We start from the raw sequence: 15,744 nt of genomic DNA, 5'->3' as shown, positions 1-15,744 counted from the left end.
AGCAACTAAGAACGTTTGTCTTATAGCCCGCATTAGCACGGCAGATTGAAACTTGAAGGCACTCGTTAGCTGCTATTAAATAGGGCCTTAAAACACAGGTCGACCCAATCGGCGGACCCAACCTACAAGCTTACTATCAGGAAAATTGACTTTGCTTGACCTGTTACAACTGGTGAAGTTAATAACCTCAAATAATAAGGCACCCGTCAATTTTTAAGATAATTGCTCTAATTAACTCAGCCTATCACAGAATAGCTAACCAGTTAATCAAACCGCAATGGCATAACAGCGAAAATATAACATGTCGGCATATAGACACACGAATGAGGGTCGAGCGTAAAGAGATGTGATTCTACACAGAGTGCGGTCAGTGAAGCCTAAATTGGCCTTTGCTCGCAATTAAGCCACGTATTTCCCGCTACTTAGCCTTTATCTTGCCTATACGGACAATAAGTGAATAGGAAATAATCTGAAAATTACACTCCCCAATTACATGTGAGGAAATTTGTGACCTATATTATGCATAGTGATTTTGAGGAGTAATGCTACGAAATGTATGACCTCACTGCCGTCACCCGAGTCGATTGGAACTACTTCTTAAAATTACTGATACTAGTAATATCGTCGCCATATTGATAATTTATCCAGTCGTCATCGACAAATAGCGGGTCGAGCGGCCTGATAATATTACTTCTGATTGCCATCCCAGAATCTGAAACAACTGCGAGACCTAGTGCAGCCGATCGAACTCTCGTCGATGAAACTCCTGGCACAATCAGAGACCAAAATGGTCGTTTGATTTGACAGCACGCGCGTATTCGCACGTTACCGTCTCTATAGTCCACGTATGATTTTGCCTATTCGTGTAAATATTCATGCACGATATAGTCCATTGTTTTAAATGCGTAGCAATATATTTGTATTGTCGCGGTTAGTTAACGATCTGCCCCGTCTAAGTCTGATCAGTAGTCATCATAAATACGGAATTTTCACTGCAACGATGCAGTGATGATCAATATAATGGCAGATAATGACGTGTGATGTTTATAAGTCTAGACCTCGTTTATGGACTGCAGCTGGACGCCCAGCTATTTTATTCAACTGACTCGTACCATTTAACAATAACAAAATGTAATCCTTATTTATATTGGCTAGTGCATAGCATCAAGGGTTTGTCGTCGGGAACGTTCGACTGGCTTGCCCCACCAAAGAGTCTCTGTAACTATCTACCACTTAATCTTCTCCCTTCCTCAAATGAAGTAAAAATGATGCTAATTGTTAAAAATGTTTTACGCTGTAAGACTATCAAATGGTTGAAGTTTGAATCCAGCTTGCTGTAAGCTAGGTTCACTGCTTTTGTGCACATATACTGCTAAAAGATCGCTAAAAGATTAGAATTAAAAAAAAATGGTAGTAAAAATATCCTGTCTGATATTGGCCATTGAACAGCACTACGGCTCAATCCATTAAGTAGGTAGCTCGCGAATTTGGCTCTTCTTTACGATTGCAGCAGTAAGTGGTGAGCTGACTATTTTTTTTTGTCTTTTAGAAATAACTTTTTCTGGCCCCGTGGTGGCGTAGTAGTTGCTTACGAAAGTAGCGACGTCTGATGATCTATATTTGAAGCCGGGCATAGACTCACTTGGTTTGACTCTGGGAGGGGCTAACTTTCCGAAACAATACTTAAGCGACGTAAAACTCAAAACATTTGCATATGACCATTAACTCAGAGGCAGTTCGGCTCGTAAATGTCTATGGCGAAGCTACAACAGTATACCGTAAGACGTAAGCTGTAAATGCTCTATAACGTAGTTCCAAGATCTAAGGGATCTTGGAAACAGTATCAGGGTTTGCTTCTTTTGATGCCCTCCATATTTGACAAGACAGAATGGGAATAGCCGGGATTTTTTTTCTGAGAAGGCTTGGCGGTGTTCAAGAGATTCATCTTCTTACCGAATATGAAGTACCGAAGGAATAGCTATCTTGTACAGTTCAGTTTAAGATGCTCATTTAAATTTGTTCCGCATAAATAGACTACGACATCTGGCAACGGGTTGACCTAGGGTTGCCTTTGCTCTATGTGGTTAGTACAATGCAAACATGTTTTTTTTTTCCAGAAGTTATACTAGATACCAAAACCACGCTCGTATACCAAACACGCTTGTGATTCCGTACGAGGCTCAAACGAAAAAATGTATATTCTATTTGTTAAATATATTTAATTCCCATACTAAAATGACCATCACTGATTTACTGGCCCACATGTATTCACAATATCACTTCGGTGTATGGCGATTAAAGTTGTGTCATACGCTCGGCTCGTATGGCCTGTTGCCTATTAGGACCGCATACTATTTGTTAGTCACAGTTAGGTACTTTTTTGCATGTGCTGACGCTGTATTATCTCATGGTTGAAATAAACCATGACATAATACAGCGTCTTTTTTAACAATCGCTTCCGGTCTCCCACTGCGACGAGAGTCCTGGCCACTGTTTGTCATGAGCAATAGCGAATCATATATCCCAACGTTACAATACCCCGTATATTTACCTGATCTTGCATGAAAATATTGTTTGCCTTAGCAGACTGACCTTTTGATAAAGTTGGCTTGGCCGATTCGGACACTTGTTTTATTGAAGACGGCTGTACGGTATAGGAGGCCTTACGGTTGTATGACCCATGTCATTTGTGGAATGTAGCATTCCGTATGCTGTCGGTATTCCCGTCCATAAGTTCTGTAGAAACACAAAAAATGCTGTATGTGGGTAGAAGGGCAGGAACTGCCAGCCAGCATATTTCAAACGTGCCTCGTAATGAAAGCAGACAAGTGGATAATAATATTAATAATGCGAAGTACGCAGGCATCGTCCTATTGCCGATTTCTATCGTCTCCTGTTTCTAAATGAGTGCTTTTCGGTGTCGCTTCATATATGTCCAAATATCCCAATCGATCGGATACATACCTATTGATACGCAGCTGCTCTCTTAAGGCCTATCGCAAACAACTCGACGGTTCGCACATCGCTTTCTGGCAGTTGGCTCGGTGAAGTATCAACCACGTGAGGTCTGAACGAAGACACCGGTGGCGACACGGATAACGACAGCTTCCGAAGAGTCGCCAAGCAGCAATAGTAAAGGTTTTGTAGCGGACTCGTTCGTTCACCTACTAACGAACCGACCAACAACAAAAGCTTTCCACTAGCACTTTTTTTCTGGCGAGGACGGAAAACTTGGCCACGGCGGTACAATAGCACGGCGGCCCTTGCACCTTTTTTTCGTTGTCGTACCCTCCAGGAGAGTTTTCGAACACCTCCACTCCGATGGGCTCCTGCTCCGGCTGCCATCGCAGGACACTATGGTTATTTGCAGTTTCTGGTTGGCCGAGACACGTGAAAGTCAATTATTGCCCCTAGCGAAGGTCTGACCAAGGACTACACGAGGACGGTTTAAGCGTCCTATAGTCACAGACGCGACCATACTAAAAACACAAATAATGCTAATCGAAAGGAACAAAATTACCAAAATACTAGAGGCTGTAACAGTGGGATAGTTGCAATGCAGATTTTCAGAAGGGCGGAACCACCGAACCGGATTCAACGAAGGTGCGCAAGTGTACAACGAGTACATGGGTGCGCCGGTCCCAATGGGACCAACTCTCGCACATCGGTGCAAAGCCTAAAGCGTAGTTTGAGCCTGCTGTTTCCGCTCTTGTCCTGCTATCCTTTTGGAGCAGGTCAGGGCGATGCAGAACACGCCCCTCCGAATGAGGTTCAAAATTTCGTAGATACGAATGTAGCTAGGCAATAAGCACTAGCAGAGACGGTATTACAAAATGCTGTACTCAGGCTCCATGGATCCGGCACCAGTAGAATCCGAATAGCGAGAAGTTAATGGAGATTACATGCATATATATATATATATATACATACATATATATATATATATAGAACCACGGAAAAGCTGAGGCGATAAGGGCAGCACTGTCCAACTGCCTTCTGTCGTGTTTTGTAAAGAAAGGGGCATCACAGTTTCTGGCTATATCGGACACCCATAACATGAAGGTTTTGCAAAGTTCTTTGAACTCACTAAGCCCCTTTAAGTGTGCTTTACTCAAACTGATAGACCTCATGCGCGAATTATTTTTCTTTCGCCTTTTTTCCTACCCGCTCCCTATTTCAGTAATTCTCTAGTTTCGTTTTGACACGCTCTTTTACCTCTGACCACTCCAGCTTTTTACCTTCACTGTCGCCGCAACGAAGACATGCTAAAATGCTGTGCCACCAAAGCGAATCGGCTTCTACGCCCTTCTAAGTTAACCTTGCTACTCTGACTGCCAAATGCCACCGACCACTGCTGGTAACGTCGCCCCCGGCGCCTCCGTCAAAGTGCTGCTTTTTTCACACTATAGCTAAAGGAAACAGCATCTTGTCGCGCGTAGGTGCTCGCTTACTTTCTCTAACTAGAAGACGTCTGTTTTAACTCCACATCAGTGAAAACGGCAGCAGCTGTACCAGCAGTAGCGCATTTACGCTCAGACTAAAGGCTGTCGTCTATCAGGGCATCGCGTTTCCATGGGTCTGCAAGCCCAACACCAGTGCCTGCTACAGTACAGCCTCGCCCGGGGAGAATTTGCTGCCAGCGCATTTGTGTTAAGTTGCCTCCTGACGCACTCGACAATAAAATCGACTTCGTTTCGTTCTTGCGGATACGGCAGGTTGCTCGACTGAAGAAGGACTTGTAAAAGAATCGTGAGCGAGGGTAGGTTAAGAAAATGGGACCTTCAAGGGCGCGCAGCACCCCCGGTAGCGGCGACGGAGCAAGAAGCATCAGACGAAACGCAGTTGCATGGCCCCGAGGTGCACTCCTGTAGTACTGCTAGATAAAGAAAGAGCTTGGCTCAGATAGCAGTCTATAGACAAGTTTGGCTCTGGTGTGGGGAAATAGCTTGGACCAAGAGCAGCGATAGTAGTGGAGGTGTAGGCTACCGAACAATTCGGTTTAAACTCAGGAGAACTCGTCGGAGAATTCGCCTTGTCGCATTTAAGATGTAGAGGTTCGCGTCGACGCTAAGCAGGTGCTACTAGTGCAAGTAGTGTATAGTTGTATTTAGCGTAGTAATGGCAGTTGTAGATGCAGAGGTGAGGCTCCGCTGCTAGTTGATCGCTGCGCGGATTAAGGCTTACGAAAAATGGGACCGCAGAATGGAGCGGTGCGAAAACTGGGAAAAACGACTGGCAAACCACGTCTGGGTTGCCTTTGTGCGCTATTACAAGAGAAGAACCGAATCGCCAGATACCTAAGCCAGGCCTCTATCGGACCGCCTCTGACCGGCGAGTTGTTCAGGGAGCGGCAGATTACGCGTTGCTTGCCGCTGGATGTCGTTTCGAGTAATGAGTTCGCACACGTGATTAAAAAGAACAGGATTAGTAAAGGGAGGCGATATAGGTATAGCCGAGAATGGAGTGCAGCGAATAAAACAGTTATGTTCTATTTAATCCAAACAGAATACACTAAAGCTAATCAGGACTAGGAGAACGCTAAAACACTTTAAGTAGTGAGAAGTTTTTCGTCTGCAAAGGTGTCAAAACAAGGACATCAGGGAAGATTATCTGCTGCTGTCGCTACTGCCGCATAAAATATTTGAGCCAATGTGCATTGGTAGATCTATCTACCTTTTTCCTATATTGGTAAGTTTAATTACGACAAGGCGAGATGACGTTAACGACGACAACGAATTAGGCCAGTCGACTTGGTTGGTTACCCAGGACTGCCTCGTATTCCGTATCCTTGAAGGACTTACGGAAATTAGAAGCAGATAAGTCCGGCCGACAACGTAAGCTCAAGAAGTATAATGCGGTAGCGAGGAACCAAATAAGCGCAGGCAACCAAATCAAACGGAGACCTGCGAGGACACGGAATAGAAGTTGGAGATGGACAGCAACTTTTGTCAGGTCGGTCAAGAAACAGAAAAGCTCTATAGAAAGTCTTACGTAAATCCTAGTCCTAGCAATGTCTAAGTATTAGAAATGGGAAAGTGAGCTAAACGTCAGGAAAAGACAGACAGAGCGAACACCGCAAGATGGCGTAACCCCAGAAACCTCTTTGCCATCTCTTTTGTTTGGTCTAATAACGAGGAGGTTTCCTTAACGAAATGAGCAAGCAAAAATAGCAAATAGTTACGTAGTTCACGTGCTTAATTCGAGATACATCTATTCTGTGATAACAAAAGACATGATGGAAGCACCAGCAGCTCTTACTCTGGAACTCTGATCTATCTTTAATCCATGATTTTATTGAGGTTAGATCGTTCAAATGATTTCGTCTTTTCCTTTCCCAAATAAAGCAATTGATAAAAAACGTTTGCCCCATAAAAGTGCTCCTTCATAATTATGCTTCCATTATGTGCAAGTCAAGCTCGGAGAATTGTGTAACATAAAAAATTACTGAACAAAAGTGCAAAATGATATGCTCTTGTTTCGAAACAGATATCGCTTATACAGACGAAGCGAACAGTAAAAAACCTTTCCGTTGACATAATGCCTATGCGAAATCATATTGTTCCTCGAAAATGCATTGTTTACTACTGTTTTTCGTTATTAATTATAATATTAATTGTTTGTTAACTGTGTGAAAAAAAAATGGCTCAATTATTTTTTTTTATGGCGTTTATAATCAGAATTGTAGTCATAGCCTGATGATCGCCATTAGATAGATCGTAACAATATGAAAAGGTTTTGTTAGCGTACATAGTGGGTATATTCAAGAGTCAGCAATATTTAGAATTGGAAATTTTCACATTATGAATAGTTGAGTAAAGCAAAAAAAAAAAAAAAAAAAAAAAAAAGTAATGTCAGCTACCCGCTATTGACAGCTCTCTATTTCTGTGGCCGATCCAGTTGCGTTCAATAGCATTACTACGTATTTGATCCTTCCTAGAAATTAGTCACATTGTTTTTTTGCTATCGTGGTTGAATAATAAGTATGAACATGTACGCCAGACGCCGATCGAAATTCTGGCGAAAACAGGTCGAGGGACAGCGGTCTCAAACGTAAAAATCAAAACAAGAGTACTCTATTATGATTATGTGACAACATAAGTTATATTAGCTCGGAGTCGTTAAGGGGGCAAGAGAAATTGCTCAATTTACAAAACTCGAGTAGTAAGAAATCGAGTAACTTTCACTATTGTGCTTATTGAAATAACATGTTTACGGTAAACCTAAAACGAAACGAACTACAATCAATGTTCAGTTACTGTAAATGAAAGATGCTTTTTTTTTTTTTTTTTTTTTGATTAAAAAACAAGAGTGTCTCTTAGCTCGGTCGCATTCCACTCGCCAGTCGCGCGTCCTTTATTCAAGCTCATGTTAAACGTATACACGTCCAGACATCCGTTGTTGTCCGAAACAGCCCTAGTCGCGTCTACGTTAACGCTCGCCACGATCCAAACATACGTAAAGGTAACGATCACATGGGGAATGTCGCTGCTGTACCGTCATTAACAATGGCGCTCGTAGCGCTTTACGGACGAACTCTGCGCGCGGCAAAATACGACTGTATTATGATTGGAATAGCAACAGCAAGTCATTAAGCAAACGTTACCCCTCTGCGGAACCGGCAGTATCTCTCACGTGGACGTGTCGCTCAACACGATGCCAGTCTAGGCGGCGGTACACCTCTAAAAGTCGCCAATTTTCTGGAAGGGAGTAATAACAGATCTACCGCTCCAAATTTTGACTCGTCGCCGTACTTTTTTATCATGATTTTCATCAAGGTCTACTGTGTGCGCACGTTTCGTCCTACCTGATCTTTCCCTATTCTTTTGCTATTTTTGACGCCATAGTTAGCTTCATTAATATGATATTGTTCAATCGTACTGTTGCATTATGACTTTAGCTTTGTTATGGGACAAAAGTAATCGTCGGTGTGGCCTTCGCACAGGCTCGTTCCAGCATTAAAACGGTCAATAAATATATCTGTTCGGTTTGACTGCAGCTGCATTTTTCGTATCATCGATAACGTGTGCTTTTATTAATTTATGATCATATGATTTGAGTGGTGATACAAATAGTTGCGCTAAATCGACGTTAGCTTTGAGCTGTCACAGGTAAAATGACATCGAAAAGAAATTAACAGGGCTACTGTATGAAGACGAAACTACCGTCCGGTAACAACGCGAGACACCCCTTTTCGCCGCTCCTTAGCAGGTGACCGGTCAGGCAGAGACAACTGTGGCAACAAGCAACAGAAAAAGACTGAACAAGTGCCAACGCGACCGCTGGCAAACAAATGCCGCCAAGAAACACCACCCGTGGGTGATTTTAGTCGGTATATGGACGGACCTAGCTGGCGGAGCTGATGTCACAGGCTCTACGCACGTCAGTCTTGAAAATGGTCAGGCCAATGCGGAGTGGAAGCGTCGGACAGTGAAAGCGATGGTGTTTTTTCACGAACAGCTTTGCATATCGCTAATGTTAGTTGGCACCTGAACGCTTGCGATATAGCCATCGAGTGAAGAGTCACATGAGAGGATCTACGAGGAAGACCTCGTTACGAACGAAGATCGCATCAATTTGATAAAAGCTTCGAAAACTGCCAGTCGATTATCTGATCATAAAATGGTGACGATGTTTGTATGTATCAAGCTCTTTTACATTGTGCATGGAAGGAACGGTAGTAGACTTAAATAGATATGTACAATGAGCCGATGGGCGGGTCTGTCGATCGTATTGTGGGCGCGTATCTCTGACACCTTTACTCCTTTACTTGAATTGCACTAGATAGCAACTGAAGGCTACAACAAGCGGCAGACAGAAAACTGGTAAAAACCGCCCACTGTCGATTTGTGCTTTTTGTGGTTATACTATGGTCCCCGTCGACTATCGGTTCGTCAAGACATATAAAACCTATAGTGCCTGGGTTTCTTCTCTCAAGAGACGTCCACAAATCGTATGCAGGTATGCTTATCATGCGGCCTTCACAATCAGTGGTCTGACTAACGATATTGTTCATTCAAATTTTACTGCATATACACAAATCAAAGGAATGCATGCATAGCTTAGAAACTATAAAAGGGCTGAAGTACCAAAATAAAAAACATGTATATATCTGTACCATATTGCCCTCCCACACCAAGCAGTGGGTTCCAGTAATATTAATCGCGTCACTACAGTGCCGCTGCTATCAGCATATCACCATCGTATATCTGTCCAGTGTAGTACAGCGTTTATACCTAACGTTTTTCATGCATAAACGACAAGGGGCAAATGTTGAAGAGAACGTTTTCCGCTTTGGGAACACATCTAGATGGTAGACATAGACATCCTCCTACTTAGTTAGATCGTTAGAGCAGATTTTGTACGGTGATAGCTGTTGGCCTTCAGTTAAGATTAACGGTGAATCTACTGCAATACGAGTTATCTATCTATTATCAACCTGTGATCAATCATTATGTGCTGTTTTCTCTAACGCATATCGAGATATATTCGTTCTGTGGCCCTAATGGCACGCCTGATTTCTATGTGGATGTAAAAAAGATCTAAACATTTTTAACTGTATCTAATAATTGTACGGATCTTATAGTAATACAGGATATGGAAATGTTTTGTACAATGTGACACGTAAGTTTTTTTTTTATAAAAACTTAAGCAACACAGCAGCTTCATGGATAAACCAAAATTTTGCATTGGATTACGTATCGTATCCGACTGACCGTTGTTTGGTGCCATAAGCGACTGTGATCGACCTCTATCGATGTCTAGATTGCCTTAGATTTAATGATTGTGATAACACAGCATTTTTTAGAGACAAACCTAAGTGCTGCTAAGCAACACTCTCAGTACGCTGGGGGGGCTGCCGCAAAAGGTAGAAATAGAACGTTTTGCCATACTGGGCCATACATCAGTACCTACCTAGTGAAGCCGTGATTTCTAATTGCTATCTCTAGTAATCTTCTTATGTTCGTCCTGCAGTTAATGACTGAGCCGCGGATCATGCCTCGGCTTGCCAGTGCAGCTAGTATCAGCCGAAAGAACAACAGTGAAATGCAACTGAAAATATTTCAAGTCCGGTATTCAAGCTGTTGGAGATTACTCTAGAAAAAGAAAACATTGGAAGTAGAGACAGCTTTTCTGAGCAAGACTCACACGTGGGGATGACGTAATCGCGAAAACGTCGATGTGCGTGATGGTAATGTAGATTTTTTTCTAGGTTCCTTCGCAGAGCCGAATGGACTCTTCTTTTCTATTTAACTCGAAGATCGCTGTAACGTTGCCGCGTGATTTGGCGCGGTGGTCCCGTTCCCTTTTCCGATGCCGACCCACCTTTTCGAAACATTTCAGAACGTCGCTCACATGGCGCAATCAGCTACTTCTTCTGATTTCGTTCTGTTGCTAGTTTGAATGCGGTTATCCTTTTCGCCGTTAGGTCATCACAGAGATCGAGTTAAGGTAGATAAAGGAAAATATATTGAAATTAGCATGCACAACGTCGATATCATCACACTGCACACTCTGCATTATCATAGATTGAGAGAATGGTCATAGATTTCTAGGGCCACCAATTTAATAACATGACGCTCTAAACTACTCTTCACGTTTCCTTTCAAACGGCTCCTAGCAGATCCTGCATGTATAAGCATTCTCACTAGAGACACAAAATGAAAAGAATGAAGAATCTCGCTTATCTTCGGATTTCGTTAGATATACGTGGTTTCCAAGTAACGCTAGATCAGTTAAGAAATGAGCGGTTCACACAGAACCTCCTGTTCCTATTTTACAAACCTTCAGGTAGGAATGACGGCACACGGTATGACGACGAAGAATCAGCTGACCGTTCGCACAAGACTACGCTCATTCAAAGGCCGCGCGGTTTCTTCGTAAGAAAAACTCGATATTGTATAGACGTGCTTGAATGCGATATTTCTACAAATTTTTATTTGTTTTATGTGTATTGCTCCTATCAGCTGAGAGCGCATCGTTGATCGAACACTGCTGTTCAAAGCAGTACATCATAATTATCTGAGTGGTCGATTTGTCATTTCTAGTAACTTTTACTTCTTTGATTTCTCGATAATTTCTTCAGCCTACATAAGTAAGCGTTTACGATTCGTCCGTGAACACTAATGATTCAAAAAGGCCAATCAACATCACTATCTCCCGTTCGACGCTGTTTCGTCTCCAAGTCACTAGATGAAAACAGGCTCCGCATGGCCTATGACATTAGTGAAAATCAATACCTTAGCAATACCATGTAATCATTGGTTCCCCTGTAACGACTGCTATTGCTGACGATCTTCTTTCCACGGCATTCGATTCATTCGTCTTTTAAGGTTCAAGTTTATTCTCCTTCTTTTCTATTGATGCAACATCAGACAACGCAAACTTCAAACGGGATAGTAAGTTCCACTACTGTCCCAGGAATAATAACACGGTACCGTAGCCTTGCTTCACACTATCTGTTTGCTTGATCTCGAATTAACCGCGGGCGCCTCCAGCGTTCATGTGCGAAGGCACGTTATTTTGACCTTTCCTTTACATACACACAAACGCACACTCGTTCGGTAGGAAAACACTTTCAGTGGGTCAATCTGATCGTGACCTGTGCGTGGGACGTTGTCAATGTTCGATCTCTCACGCCGGTTTCGGGCGCCAGCCTGGACAAGACGGATGGATAGTAATCAGCCAATTGCTGGTTGTTTTATACACGATATCTTCGCTATATTGCGCGTGCCTTGGGCAGTTGGTCGATAACGTGCCGGTGCCAGATTAATAGCGTGGCCACGCCAACAAAGCCCTCAGTTCACATCACACTCGTATCTCAACTTGACGCTCACTTTTTACCGTGTCCGTTTCTCGGCCACAGCAATATTCACAAATGGTAATCGTCGATATTGCCGTGTGTTCCGTTCGCGCAAATCCGCTGCTTGCCAATGCTCCCTTTCACTACAAGTCAGAGCCTGTGCTCGCGGAACGCTCTAGGGGAAAGGGTCGTTTAGGGTCGGGAGAGGGAAAAAGCGCTGGTCATCAGCAAAAAGGAAGGGAAGCAGACAGGCACGCACCCGGCGGCTTTACAGGCGCATCGAGCTAGCAAATCAGCGAACAAAAAAGGAAACGTAACATAGGATTTCATGAAGAGATCGATGTACGAGAAGGAGGCCAGTTATTGGCGTTGTTCGTAGTGCTACCGGCATGGCTGCCGTAGCTGACCCCGCTGCAGTCTGCCTTCCGGCACTCAACTCCTCGCCGCGTCGAACAGACACGCACTGATGCGGGCGTTGAATAGTAATGCTACGAAGAGTGCTTACGCCACAAAGAAGGAAAAGAAACTTTGATGCCGAAAATAAATTGCGAATCATTGATTCAACCAATCGCGCGGCAACGACAGGAGAGACCGAAAAACGGGCGTCAGCTGAATGCTGTTGTACGGTACAGATGTAGCGATGAATGGCTGTATAAAGGGGGGAAGGGGACGGACGACATTTCAATAGTATGCCGTACAAAGATTGAGTATCGGAGGTTCAGGAGGACGTTGGAGGAGTCGCTTCCGGAGTGATACGGTGAAAGCCAGGGTATCGTTGGTAATAGAAGAAGACATTGAAAAACAATTAATTGTGGATGAAATATATGAAAAGATTTTTTAGGAAGCTTGGCGAAGATGAAAGAATTTCAAGTTTACTACTGTATTATAAAACATTGCTGCAGACTGCTATTTCGGTCAAGCACATTTGACTACTATGCCATCTTTTTATTTAGGGACAAAGCAATCGATTCATAAACGCTTGCCGTTCAAACTTGCTCAGCAGGAGCGCTAGGCACTTATTTCAATTTTCCGCCATTTTTTATTTGTATCCGTTAATTAATGAAAATATATTCGCAAAAAATTGCGTGAGATTGGAAAAAGTGACACTTCGGTCTTTTTCTGCTACTTGAATGCCGTCTGAGAAGCTGCTTTGCAAGCTTCTTAGTTGGTATTTTATCTCCTGAAAAGTTGGTACAAGCTAGTCTGTATCTTAAACTAGCACCGCGCTCTGATATTTCTGTTCGTTATTGCAACTTCGTTACCTAGAAATTAGTTCAAACTCTTAAGAATGAATCGCTCTCAAATAAGACGAGGTATCTGAATACGATATCAATTTTTGTATAATAAAACTCTACCTGGGCGTATATGTACACTTCGATTGAATTCAAGTTACATTTCTTAATTCATCCGTATAGTTTTCAATGACGATCAATATGACGATCTTTCTCAAACCGTTTCCTTGGCGCTTAAAGGCACCGGCCCAACGTAAATTCAGCTGTAGATCTCTCTACTGCACACTGCCCTAAGCAGCAGCGACGGCGGCACTTAGGCAGTACCAATTCAATTCAGTTGAGTTGCTTACTCTGGGTGGGTTTACCAATTAATCCTAACACGCATAGCACTTGTTAGCTCCGTACTTTCATTTATAATCGTTTTTTGTAATTTTTTTAAAACGCCGAACGCTGGATTAATTCTCTAGTAATAACGTATTAATTCAGAATTTACCACGACCATTGTTGTTATTTGCTGCCATTCTCCACAGAAAAGCAGTGCCAGCCCCATTGATATACGCGCCTAGAGAAGAACAGAGGAGCAGTCAGTAACTAGACAAGTATGTTCCTGAGTGGAGCTGATTTGTCGAGTTACCAACGTAATGGTAGGTAATGTGGACACCTGAATCACCCTATACTCTTCAACTTTAGTAGGTCATAAGCGGCTTTATCGTTAGCTCATAGCGAAATGCTGATGAAGACGCAATCTTTGAAGAACGTGACTAGTAGTAGAAATCCCTCTGGCGGCACAAGAAGCTAGATATATGTCATGGGGCCTTATGATTAGTCCTATGGGGAGCTATTCCAGCGAAGGCGACAAGACGAGAAAGGCCAAGAGTCTGTGCAAATATAAATGGGAGCGAAGGGCATGCTAAGGCTTCAGTGGTGAGGTACCCCGGGGGGCGCGGAGGAAAGTGACCGGAGGAGAGAGCCTAACGAGAAATACGTCGAACCGCCCTTCCGCTATCAGCCCCACAGGTTCGGCGGGCCCTACCGCCTGATTTACTCTGTAGCTTGCGTACAGCTGGATCCCTATATGGGCCGACATGCCGGGATTGCCGTAAACACAGCGACCCGTACCGACTGCCTGGTGGCAACCGACATAAATGGAACTGTTTTCTCCGAAATCGTCCGTAAAGTGAACATACATAGATCGATAGCCTTTGTCGACGATAAACGTCACTCGTATATTTCCTAGAACTATTTATCCGCGACCATTCAGACGCCGATATGGCCACGTTCGGCAAACAGTGAAAATTTTCCTAGGGTGAAGTTTACTTATTTCAGATAGAGTCGATTGCGAAAGGTTTGATTAATACACCTGCAGTTTCCAAAGACGGCTGTGCTAGAGTTTCATTTTGTGATTAGCTGTGAGTATTAGAAGAAGCCAGTTCTTTGGCTGTCCTTTGGTCAGGCCTTTGTAAGACATATTTGATTCCATGTAAGGTTAGCTACGTGCATTTTATGGCGCCTTTGATTTCGAGTGTGGCGCATTCAAGCAGTGTTTATCTTATTGGAATTTTAATAATTTTTTAATTTGAGAACTTTATTTACAGTCTAACGCACGTTGCATTCCTCCGACGACTGAGTTTCCTAAAAACATTGGCAACAAAAATTACGTTGTCTTAGATTGGAAGTGTTCATTTCAGACAGGCCTTACGACAATGGTTTCGTACGTTTTACCATTAGCTAGGACGGATAAACAAGCAAGACCAATAGAATGTTGTATGCTTGCATTTTTATCCACTTTTCCTTGTCCGTTATGTTCTTAATCCTCCGTAAAGGTCTACTAAGTGAGAAATCATAGCACAAGAAAGTTAGTATTAGAAATCAAGTTTGAAGTTCAGGCGCACTTCAATAGACTGCTCATGGAACCCTTTTCCAGAAAAAAATGAACAGCTCTCTCAAAACTAAAAAATAAAACTAGTTGCATCGCCGCTTTTTGCAGACACATTCTCTTACTGGCAGCAACAGCCATAATTGTTCATTCAATAAAACAAACCGCGAATAACGATGTTTTTTTGAAATCTGCCCTAGGGGCGAAGGTTGATTTGTTCGAGGAAGCCTCCTTTCTTGTGCAGAACTTCTGTTATTCCTTTCTTCTGTTATTTCAGTTTACTTTTTCTTTCCTCTAAGCCAGCGTTCGTTTCAACGGAAGCACGCTGAAGACGCTCGTTCGAAAGACAAAAACATATTAATTCCCGTGTTCTTATTCAACGGCGGCACATGAAGAAGTAAAATCATCCTAGCTCGATCTGTTAAACAAGTGTAGAATGCGTCCTCAGACGACCTGCGTCAGAACTTTATAATCCACGCGAGAAAAGGTCACGAAAGCTTTCAAGCACTGAACGTACATGTATTATCTTTTGAACGTTATGGACTTCATAGTCTAGCTGTATAAATCCAGCGGAAGTTGTATCTAGCGGCATAACAGCGATCCGACACAAGTTCATGATATATATATATATATATATATATGAAAACTATCCTATTAGTTATATGTGATCCCTAATTTTTAACAATTAGACGGCGAAATAGAGCCGAGTAATTTTAAGCGGATAACAACGGAAGAGCTACCATGATCAAGCACAATGGTAAGTTGTGCATTTGCACTAAGTTTTGTTTGTCATAGATGAGGATAATAACTTTGCCATGCAAAATTCGCATTGTAAA

At 42.8% G+C, this 15,744-nt stretch overlaps 1 protein-coding gene across 6 annotated transcripts in view; it reads right to left on the bottom strand.

Annotated features, from left to right (window-relative positions):
- Nucleotides 1-11,939, bottom strand: part of LOC111263286 (galactosylceramide sulfotransferase) — a 45,344-nt gene extending 33,405 nt beyond the window's left edge. For 2 of the 6 annotated variants that reach the window (XM_022838238.2, XM_022838233.2), the window contains exons 1-2: nt 2,965-3,164; nt 2,593-2,736 (exon numbers count right to left, since the gene is read on the bottom strand). The gene's annotated coding sequence lies outside the window, so the exon portion shown is untranslated. Of the gene's footprint in view, nt 1-2,592; nt 2,737-2,964; nt 3,310-10,146; nt 10,413-10,782 lie in introns of those variants that run through there. The other 4 variants (XM_022838235.2, XM_022838234.2, XM_022838239.2 and 1 more) reach the window with 4 other exon arrangements.
- Nucleotides 11,940-15,744: the final 3,805 nt, after the last annotated feature.

Source organism: Varroa jacobsoni, unplaced genomic scaffold (genome assembly GCF_002532875.2).
Source record: "Varroa jacobsoni isolate VJ856 unplaced genomic scaffold, vjacob_1.0 scaffold_753, whole genome shotgun sequence".
NCBI classification, from domain to species: Eukaryota; Metazoa; Arthropoda; class Arachnida; order Mesostigmata; family Varroidae; genus Varroa; species Varroa jacobsoni.
The sequence above is the reverse complement of the archived record's forward strand: the minus strand, read 5'-3'. Positions and strand labels throughout refer to the sequence as shown.